Source organism: Triticum aestivum, chromosome 2B (genome assembly GCF_018294505.1).
Source record: "Triticum aestivum cultivar Chinese Spring chromosome 2B, IWGSC CS RefSeq v2.1, whole genome shotgun sequence".
NCBI lineage: Eukaryota > Viridiplantae > Streptophyta > Magnoliopsida > Poales > Poaceae > Triticum > Triticum aestivum.
In genome coordinates this window covers 220,163,177-220,174,471 of record NC_057798.1, presented here as the reverse complement: position 1 = coordinate 220,174,471, position 11,295 = coordinate 220,163,177, and the positions used below count along the sequence as shown (strand labels likewise).

The 11,295-nt window shown below is 46.9% G+C and overlaps 1 protein-coding gene across 2 annotated transcripts in view; it reads left to right on the top strand.

Annotated features, from left to right (window-relative positions):
- The first annotated feature begins 11,174 nt into the window (after nucleotides 1-11,174).
- The window catches only part of LOC123041093 (arabinogalactan protein 13), a 965-nt gene continuing 844 nt past the window's right edge, over nucleotides 11,175-11,295 (top strand). Inside the window, exon 1 of one of the 2 annotated variants that reach the window (XM_044463796.1) lies at nucleotides 11,175-11,246. The gene's annotated coding sequence lies outside the window, so the exon portion shown is untranslated. Of the gene's footprint in view, nucleotides 11,285-11,295 lie in introns of both variants that reach the window. The other variant, XM_044463797.1, reaches the window with a different exon arrangement.

Genomic DNA, 11,295 nt, shown 5'->3' with positions numbered 1-11,295 from the left:
CAAGATCGTGTAGTTCGTTTGCTAAAAGCTTTTCTAATGTCAAGTATCATTTCCTTAGACCATGAGATTGTGCAACTCCCGGATACCGTAGGAATGCTTTGGGTGTGCCAAACGTCACAACGTAACTGGGTGGCTATAAAGGTGCACTACAGGTATCTCCGAAAGTGTTTGTTGGGTTGGCACGAATTGAGACTGGGATTTGTCACTCCGTATGACGGAGAGGTATCTCTGGGCCCACTCGGTAATGCATCATCATAATGAGCTCAATGTGACTAAGTAGTTAGTCATGGGATCATGCATTACGGAACAAATAAAGTAACTTGCCGGTAACGAGATTGAACGAGGTATTGGGATACTGACGATCGAATCTCGGGCAAGTAACATACCGATTGACAAAGGGAATTGCATACGGGATTGCTTGAATCCTTGACATCGTGGTTCATACGATAAGATCATCGTGGAACATGTGGGAGCCAACATGGGTATCCAGATCCCGCTATTGGTTATTGACCGGAGAACGTCTCGGTCATGTCTGCATGGTTCCCGAACCCGTAGGGTCTACACACTTAAGGTTCGGTGACGCTAGAGTTGTTATGGGAAATAGTATGTGGTTACCAAAGGTTGTTCGGAGTCCCGGATGAGATCCCGGACATGACGAGGAGCTCCGGAATGGTCCAGAGGTGAAGATAGGTATATTGGACGAAGGGTATTGGAGTCCGGAATTGTTCCGGGGGTACCAGGTGATGACCAGCGTGTCCGAAAGGGGTTTCGGAGGCCTCGGCAAGCGTTGGGGGGCCTTATGGGCCAAGGGGAGAGGGCACATCAGCCCACTAAGGGGCTGAGCGCCCCTCCACCCCATCTCACGTAACCAAGAGAGGTGGGGGCGCCACCCCTAGGGCAGCCGCCCCTCCCGGCTTGGGGGGAAAGTTTCCTAGGGGGTGGGGGCGCCCAACCCATCTAGGGTTTCCCCTGTGGCCGCCGCCCCTCCCCTAGGGAACCCCAGGGGCCTCCCCCTCCTCCCTTCCCCCTATATATAGTGAGGGAGAGAGAGGGCAGCTGCACCCTTCCCCTGGCGCATCCCTCTCCCTCCTCCAACACCTCCTCCTCCTCCGTAGTGCTTGGCGAAGCCCTATCGGAGAACCACGAGCTCCATCACCACCACGTTGTCGTGCTGTCGGAGTTATCCCTCAACTTCTCCGCTCCCCTTGATGGATCAATAAGGAGGAGACGCCCCCGGGCTGTACGTGTGTTGAACGCGGAGGCGCCGTCCGTTCGGCGCTTAGATCGGAATCTACCGCGATCTGAATCGATGCGTGTACGACTCCACCAACCGCATTCTTGTAACGCTTCCGCATCGCGATCTTCAAGGGTATGAAGATACACTCATCCTCTCCCTATCTTGTTGCTAGAATCTCCATAGATTGATCTTGGTGATGCGTAAATTTTTTTGAATTTCTGCTACGTTCCCCAACAGTGGCATCATGAGCTAGGTCTATTGCGTAGATTCTATGCACGAGTAGAACACAAGTAGTTGTGGGCGTTGGTTTTGTTCAATATGCTTACCGTTACTAGTCCTATCTTGTTTCGACGGTATTGTGGGATGAAGCGGCCCAGACCGACCTTACACGTACACTTACGTGAGACAGGTTCCACCGACTGACATGCACTTGTTGCATAAAGGTGGCTAGCGGGTGCCAGTCTCTCCCACTTTAGTTGGATCGAATTCGATGAAAAGGGTCCTTATGAAGGGTAATAACAATTGGCATATCACCGTTGTGGCTTTTGCGTAGGTAAGAAACGTTCTTGCTAGAAACCCATAGCAGCCACGTAAAACATGCAACAACAATTAGAGGACGTCTAACTTGTTTTTGTAGGGTATGCTATGTGATGTGATATGGCCAAAAGAATGTGATGAATGATATATGTGATGTATGAGATTGATCATGTTCTTGTAATAGGAATCACGACTTGCATGTCGATGAGTATGACAACCGGCAAGAGCCATAGGAGTTGTCTTAATTTATTGTATGACCTGCATGTCATTGAAAACGCCATGTAATTACTTTAATTTATTGCTAAACCGTTAGCCATAGTAGTAGAAGTAACAGTTGGCGAGACAACTTCATGAAGACACGATGATGGAGATCATGGTGTCATGCCAGTGACGAAGGTGATCATGTCGTGCCTTAAGATGGAGATCAAAGGCGCAAGATGATATTGGCCATATCATGTCACTTTATGATTTGCATGTGATGTTTATCATGATTACATCTTATTTGCTTAGAACAACGGTAGCATAAATAAGATGATCCCTCATTAACATTTCAAGAAAGTGTTCCCCCTAACTGTGCACCATTGTGAAAGTTCGTTGTTTCGAAGCACCACGTGATGATCGGGTGTGATAGATTCTAACGTTCACATACAACGGGTGTAAGCCAGATTTACACACGCAAAACACTTAGGGTGACTTGACGAGCCTAGCATGTACAGACATGGCCTCGGAACACAAGAGACCGAAAGGTCGAACATGAGTCGTATAGTAGATACGATCAACATGGAGATGTTCACCGATGATGACTAGTCCGTCTCACGTGATGATCGGACACGGCCTAGTTGACTTGGATCATGTATCACTTAGATGACTAGAGGGATGTCTATCTGAGTGGGAGTTCATTAGATGAACTTAATTATCATGAACATAGTCAAAAGGACTTTGCAAATTATGTCATAGCTTGCGCTTTAGTTCTACTGTTTAAGATATGTTCCTAGAGAAAATTTTAGTTGAAAGTTGATAGTAGCAATTATGCAGACTGGGTCTGTACACTGAGGATTGTCCTCATTGCGGCACAGAAGGCTTATGTCCTTAATGCACCACTCGGTGTGCTGAACCTCTAGCGTCGTTTGTGGATGTTGCGAACATCTGACATACACGTTTTGATGACTATGTGATAGTTCAGTGCGTAATGTTAAACGGTTTAGAATTGAGGCAGCGAAGACATTTTTTGAAACGTCGCAGAACATATGAGATGTTCCAAGAGCTGAAATTAGGATTTCAGGCTCGTGCCCACGTCAAGAGGTATGAGACCTCCGACAAGTTTCTTAACCTGCAAACTAAGGGAGAAAAGCTCAATCATTGAGCATGTGCTCAGATTGTCTGAGTACTACAATCACTTGAATTGAGTGGGAATTAATCTTCCAGATGAGATAGTGATGGTTCTCCATAGTCACTGCCACCAAGCTATTAGAGCTTCGTGATGAACTATAACATATCAGGGATAAACATGACGATCCTTGAGCAATTCACGATGTTTGACACCGCGAAAGTAGAAATCGAGTAGGAGCATCAATTGTTGATGGTTAGTAAAACCACTAGTTTCAAGAAGGGCAAGGGCAAGAAGGGATACTTCATGAGACGACAAATCAGTTGCTGCTCTAGTGAAGAAACCCAGGGTTGAACCCAAACCCGAGAGTAAGTGCTTCTGTAATGAGGGTACAGTCACTGAAGTAGAACTACCCTAGATACTTGGTAGATGAGAAGGCTGGCAAGGTTGACAGAAGTATATTGGATATACATTGTATTAAATGTGTACTTTACTAGTACTCCTAGTAGCACCAGGGTATTAAGATACCGGTTCGGTTGCTAAGTGTTAGTAACTCGAAATAAAAGAGCTACGGAATAAACGGAGACTAGCTAAAGGTGAGATGACGATGTGTGTTGGAAGTGTTTCCAAGGTTGATGTGATCAAGCATTGCCTGCTCCCTCTACCATCGAGATTGGTGTTAAACCTAAATAATTGTTATTTGGTGTTTGCGTTGAGCATAAACATGATTGGATTATGTTTATCGCAATACGGTTATTCATTTAAGCAGAATAATGGTTACTCTGTTTATTTGAATAATACCTTCAACTGTCTTGCACCTAAAATGAATGGTTTATTGAATCTTGATCGTAGTGATACACATGTTCGTGCCAAAAGATATAAGATAGTAATGATAGTACCACATACTTGTGGCACTGCCACTTAAGTCATATTGGTAAAAACGCATGAAGAAGCTCCATATTGATGGATCTTTGGACTCACTCGTTTTTGAAAAGATTGAGACATGCAAACCACGTCTATTGGTATATACGCATGAAGAAACTCCATGCAGATGGATCGTTTGGACTCACTTGTTTTTGAATCACTTGAGACATGCAAATCATACCACATGGGTAAGATGACTGAAAGGCCTCGTTTTCAGTGAGATGGAACAAGAGAGCAACTTGTTGGAAGTAATACATTTGATGTGTGCAATCCAATGAGTGATGAGGCACGCGGTGAATATCATTATGCTCTTACTTCACAGATGATTTGAGTAGATTCTTAGTATATTTACTTGATGAAACACAAATCTGAATTATTGAAAGGTTCAAGTAATTTCAGAGTGAAGTTGAAGATCGTCGTGACAAGAGGATAAAATGTCTATGATATGATCATAGAGATAAATATCTGAGTTACGAGTTTGGCACACAATTAAGACATTGTGGAAATTGTTTCACAACTAATACCGCCTGGAACACCATAGTGTGATGGTGTGTCCGAACATCATAACTGCACCCTATTGGATATGGGGCATACCATGATGTCTCTTATCGAATTACCACTATCGTTCATAGGTTAGGCATTAGAGACAACCAAATTCACTTTAAATAGGGCACCATGTAATTCTGTTGAGATGACACCGTATGAACTATGGTTTAGAGAAACCTAAGCTGTCGTTCCTTGAAAGTTTGGGGCTGCGACGCTTATGTGAAAAAAAGTTTCATCCTGATAAGCTCGAATCCAAAGCGGATAAATACATCTTCATAGGACACCTAAAACAGTTGGGTATACCTCCTATTTCAGATCCGGAAGCAAAAGTGATTGTTTCTAGTAACGGGTCCTTTCTCGAGGAAAAGTTTCTCTCGAAAGAATTGAGTGGGAGGATGGTGGAGACTTGATATGGTTATTGAACCGTCACTACAACTAGTGTGTAGCAGGGCACAGGAAGTTGTTCCTGTGGCACCTACACCAATTGAAGTGGAAGCTGATGATAGTGATCATGAAGCCTCGGATCAAGTCACTGCCGAACCTCGTAGAACGACAAGGACGCGTACTGCTTCAGAGTGGTACGGTAATCCTGTCTTGGAGGTCATGTTGCTAGACAACAATGAACCTACGAGCTATGGAGAAGCGATGGTGGGCCCGGATTCCGACAAATGGCTCGAGGCCATAAAATCCGAGAGAAGATCCATGTATAAAACAAAGTGTAGACTTTGGAAGAACTACTTGATGGTCATAAGGCTGTTGGGTACAGATGGATTTTTAAAGGGAATACAGACAATGATGGTAAGTGTCACCATTAACAAAGCTCGACTTGTCGCTGAGATGTTTTCCGACAAGTTCAAGGAGTTGACTACGGTGAGACTTTCTCACTCGTAGCGATGCTAAGAGTATGTTGGAATTATATTAGCAGTTACTGCATTATTTATGAAATCTTGAAGATAGGGTGTTAAAACATTGTTTCCTTAATGATTTTTTTGAGGAAAGGTTGCATGTGATACAACCAGAAGGTTTTGTCAATCCTGAAAGATGCTAAGAAGTATGCAAAGCTCCAGTAATCCTTCTAAGGACTAGAGTAAGTATCTCGGAGATGGAATATATGCTTTGATGAGATGATCAAAGATTTTGGGTTTATACAAAGTTTATGAGAAACTTGTATTTCCAAAGAAGTGAGTGGGAGCACTATAGAATTTCTGATGAGTATATGTTGTTAACATATTGTTGATTAGAAATGCTGTAGAATTTCTAGAAAGCATATAGGGTATTTGAAAAGGTGTTTTTCAATGGAAAACCTGGATTAAGCTACTTGGACATTGAGCATCAAGATCTATAAGGATAGATCAACTGAATAATACTTTCAAATGAATACATGTCGTGACAAGATTTTGAAGAGGTTCAAAATAGATCGGCGAAGACGGAGTTCTTGGTTGTGTTGTAAGGTGTGAGTATTGAGTAAGACTCAAGACATGACCTCGGCAGAAGAGAGAGAATGGACGAAGGTCGTCCCCTATGCTTCAGACATAGGATCTACAGTATGTTATGCTGTGTACCGCACCTGAAGTGTGCCTTGCCATGAGTCAGTCAAGGGGTACAAGAATGATCCAGGAATGGATAACAAGACAATGGTCAAACATACCCTTAGTAACTAGTGGACTAAGGAATTTTCTCGATTATGGAGGTGGTAAAAGAGTTCGTCGTAAAGGGTTACGCCGATGTGAACTTTGACACTAATCCGGATTATTCTGAGTAGTAAACCGGAATCGTATAGTAGAACAGTTATTTGGAATAGCTTCAAATAGAGCGTGGTAGCTGCATCTAGGAGATGACATAGAGATTTGTAAAGCACACACGGATCTGAAAGATTCAGACCCGTTGACTTATAACCTCTCTCACAAGCGAGATATGATCAAACCCAATGGGTGTTGGATTCATTACAATCACATAGTGATGTGAACTAGATTATTGACTCTAGTACAAGTGGGAGACTGTTGGAAATATGCCCTAGAGGCAATAATAAAATGGTTATTATTATATTTCCTTGTTTATGATAATTGTCTATTGTTCATGCTATAATTGTATTAACTGGAAACCATAATACATGTGTGAATACATAGACCACAACATGTCCCTAGTGAGCCTCTAGTTGAGTAGCTCGTTGATCAATAGATGGTTATGGTTTCCTGACCATGGACATTGGATGTCATTGATAACGGGATCACATCATTAGGAGAATGATGTGATGGACAAGACCCAATCCTAAGCATAGCACAAGATCGTGTAGTTTGTTTGCTAAAAGCTTTTCTAATGTCAAGTATCATTTCCTTAGACCATGAGATTGTGCAACTCCCGGATACCGTAGGAATGCTTTGGGTGTGCCAAACGTCACAACGTAACTGGGTGGCTATAAAGGTGCACTACAGGTATCTCCGAAAGTGTTTGCTGGGTTGGCACGAATTGAGACTGGGATTTGTCACTCCGTATGACGGAGAGGTATCTCTGGGCCCACTCGGTAATGCATCATCATAATGAGCTCAATGTGACTAAGTAGTTAGTCACGGGATCATGCATTACGGAACGAGTAAAGTGACTTGCCAGTAACGAGATTGAACGAGGTATTGGGATACCGACGATCGAATCTCGGGCAAGTAACATACCGATTGACAAAGGGAATTGCATACGGGATTGCTTGAATCCTTGACATCGTGGTTCATCCGATGAGATCATCGTGGAACATGTGGGAGCCAACATGGGTATCCAGATCCCGCTGTTGGTTATTGACTGGAGAACGTCTCGGTCATGTCTGCATGGTTCCCGAACCCGTAGGGTCTACACACTTAAGGCTTGATGACGCTAGAGTTGTTATGGAAAATAGTATGTGGTTACTGAAGGTTGTTCGGAGTCCCGGATGAGATTCCGGACATGACGAGGAGCTCCGGAATGGTCTGGAGGTGAAGATCGGTATATTGGATGAAGGGTATTGGAGTCCGGAATTGTTCCGGGGGTACCAGGTGATGACCAGCATGTCCGAAAGGGGTTTCAGAGGCCCCGGCAAGCGTTGGGGGGCCTTATGGGCCAAGGGGAGAGGGCACATCAGCCCACTAAGGGGCTGAGCGCCCCTCCCACCCCATCTCACGTAACCAGGAGAGGTGGGGGCTCCACCCCTAGGGAAGCCACCCTCCCAGCTTGGGGGGCAAGTTTCCTATGGGGTGGGGGCGCCCAGACCCATCTAGGGTTTCCCCTGTGGCCGCCGCCCCTCCCCTAGGGAACCCTAGGGCGCCTCCCCCTCCTCCCTTCCCCCTATATATAGTGAGGGAGAGAGAGGGCAGCTGCACTCTTCCCCTGGCGCAGCCCTCTCCCTCCTCCAACACCTCCTCCTCCTACGTAGTGCTTGGCGAAGCCCTGCTGGAGAACCACGAGCTCCATCACCACCACGCCATCGTGCTGTCGGAGTTCTTCCTCAACTTCTCCTATCCCCTTGCTGGATCAAGAAGGAGGAGACGTCCCCGGGCTGTACGTGTGTTGAACGCGGAGGCGCCGTCCGTTCGGCGCTTAGATCGGAATCGACCGTGATCTGAATCGCTGCGTGTACGACTACACCAACCGCGTTCTTGTAATGCTTCCGCATCGTGATCTTCAAGGGTATGAAGATACACTCATCCTCTCCCTCTCTTGTTGCTAGAATCTCCATAGATTGATCTTGGTGATGCGTAGAAAATTTTGAATTTCTGCTACGTTCCCCAACAAGAGGATGGTTGATGATGACGATGGCAACGAATCCCCCTCCCCGGAGCCCCGAACGGACTCCAGATCAGCCCTCCCGAGAGAGATTAGGGCTTGGCGGTGGCCTCGTATCGTAAAATGCGATGAAACTTTCTCTCTGATTTTTTTCTCCACGAAACGGAATATATAGAGTTGGAGTTGAGGTCAATGGAGCATCAGGGGGCCCACAAGATAGGGGGCACGCCCAAGGGGAGGGGGCACGCCCCCCACCCTCGTGGACAGAGTGTGGGCCCCCTGGCCTTGATTCTTTCGCCAGTATTTTTTATATTTTCGAAAAGTTATCTCCGTGGATTTTCAGGTCATTCCGAGAACTTTTGTTTTCTGCACAATAAACAACACCATGGCAGTTCTGCTAAAAACAGCGTCAGTCCGGGTTAGTTTCATTCAAATCATGCAAGTTAGAGTCCAAAACAAGGGCAAAAGTGTTTGGAAAAGTAGATATGTTGGAGACGTATCAACTCCCCCAAGCTTAAAGCTTTGCTTGTCCTCAAGCAATTCAGTTGATAAACTGAAAGTGATAAAGAAAAACTTTTACAAACTCTATTTTCTCTTGTTGTAAATATGTAAAGCCAGCATTCAAGTTTTCAGCAAAGATTATGAACTAACCATATTCACAATAACACTTAGGTCTCATGTTTACTCATATCAATGGCATAATCAGCTAGCGAGCAATAATAATAAAACTCGGATGACAACAGTTTCTCAAAACAATCATAATATGATATAACAAGATGGTATCTCACTAGCCCTTTCTGAGACCGCAAAACATAAATGCACAACACCTTTAAAGATCAAGGACTGACTAAACATTATAATTCATGGTAAAAGAGATCCAGTCAAGTCATACCCAATATAAACTAATAGTAATACATGCAAATGACAGCGTGCTCTCCAGCGGGTGCTTTTTAATAAGAGGGTGATGACTCAACATAAAAGTAAATAGATAGGCTCTTCGCAGAGGGAAGCAGGGATTTGTAGAGGTGCCAAAGCTCGAATTTAAAATAGAGATGAATAACATTTTGAGTGGCATACTTTCACTGTGAACGCAACAACTATGAGATGGCGATATCTTCCATGCTACATACATTATAGGCGGTTCCCAAACTGAATGGTAAAAGTTTATACACCCCCACCACCAACAAGCATCAATCCATGGCTTGCTCGAAACACCGAGTGCCTCCAACTAGCAACAGCCCTGGGGGAGCACCATGGCAGTTCTGCTGAAAACAACGTCAGTCCGGGTTGGTTTCATTCAAATCATGCAAGTTAGAGTCCAAAACAAGGGCGAAAGTGTTTGGAAAAGTAGATACGTTGGAGACGTATCACCCACCACTCGCGCCGTCCTTCGGCATTGAGGCGGCCGCGGGGAATGACGTCGTTGACGGAGGCGATTTGCTCTTCGCGGCGATGCTCGAAGTACATTGTCCACAACATTTCGCTGTCGGGAGCGTACCTCGGCTCGTTTCGCTGTTCCTCCGTCAGGGACGAGCGGATGCGGGCGATCTCTGCCCGCCGCGCCGCCCCTTCGGGCACCGGGACGCCGCCGGTGCTCACTCCACGCCCCCGGCACGCGCATGTCTGGGGGCGCCGGGTACTCGACCTCGTAGAGGAGGCGCGCCTCCGGCTCTTGGAGTTGGCGGCGGCCGAAACCGTTCGCCGTCGCGCCGTCGCCTGGAAACCTCTCGGCTATCTTTGCTCGGCGGCGGGAAGGGGGGGATAGGGATGCTTTTGCGAGGTGGATGCAGGGGAGGTTGTGGCGTTCACTGGCAGGCAGGGGTCGCCTTTTATAGCCCCAGCGGGGCGACGAGAGGCTGCATGCCGGGAGACACGTGGCGGGAGCGGGCGGGACGCGCGTCGCCGGCGCCTTCACTTCGCCGCCCGTGAGGCATCAATGGAGCATCAATGGAGGCTGACCGGCGCGGCAGCCTTGGCATTGATTCCCGCGGTAACCGAGGCGATGAGGGCGACGAAGCGGCGTCTCGCTGACTCTTCGGGCCCATCCCCGTTCGCGCCAAAATCGCGTCCCCCAGCGCCGCCAGGTGCTCCCAACGCGCTAATTTCGGCCAAACCGACGAAAAACGAGCTCGTGGGGGCGCGACTGGGCCGTTTTTTCGGCGCCGGCGTGAAGAAATCACTTGGGGGGCCGTGTTTGGGGCTCGGCTGGACATGCTTTTAGTCCATAAAAATATTTAAAAATGCACTAAACCATATAAAACTCATGTAAATATGTTAGGCGAAAACCTAATTTGAGAGATAATAATACTTGGACCGGTCCGTATTCTACTCAATAGATAGACAGAATGTGCACGCCGCAAAAGCCATTTGATAAGGCGTACACAACCAAAGCCTTCGCCTCTAAGGCTTCCCGTGTTTATAACTGGTACTCTTCTTGTTACTGGCACGTCAAAAAAAAGTTTTATGCAAATGTGAAGTGCGTGTTCGTTGGTGCTCCACGGCCTCCAAGTCGCTGATGTTATTGGAAATGGACGTGCTAACCATACAGATACTTATCATGGAGTAAGTGGAATTTTCCAGCTCAAGTCATCTAAGAGCACGCATCCAATTCGAGGAAGAAACCTGGAAGCGCGGCGCGCACGTTGATGAATGCCGAGCCACCACACACACACACACACACACACACACCCGGAGACGCGCTCCAACGGGCGCGGTCAGAGAGGATCCCGGCCGCAACGGTAACGAACGCCAGCCCAACCGGCCACCAAACGCGGCACGCCCGGAGCCCAACCCAACAGACGGCCAGCCGTACTCCTCTCCCTTCTCCCGCAACCCTACGCGACCGACCTGGCCATCCTTCCCCTCCCCTCCCCGCTCCGCCGCTATATAAGCCGCCACCCCCGCTCGCCTCTCCCTCCCACCTCCCAAGCCGCCACCCCCGCTCGCCTCTCCCTCCCACCTCCCAAGCCGCCACTCT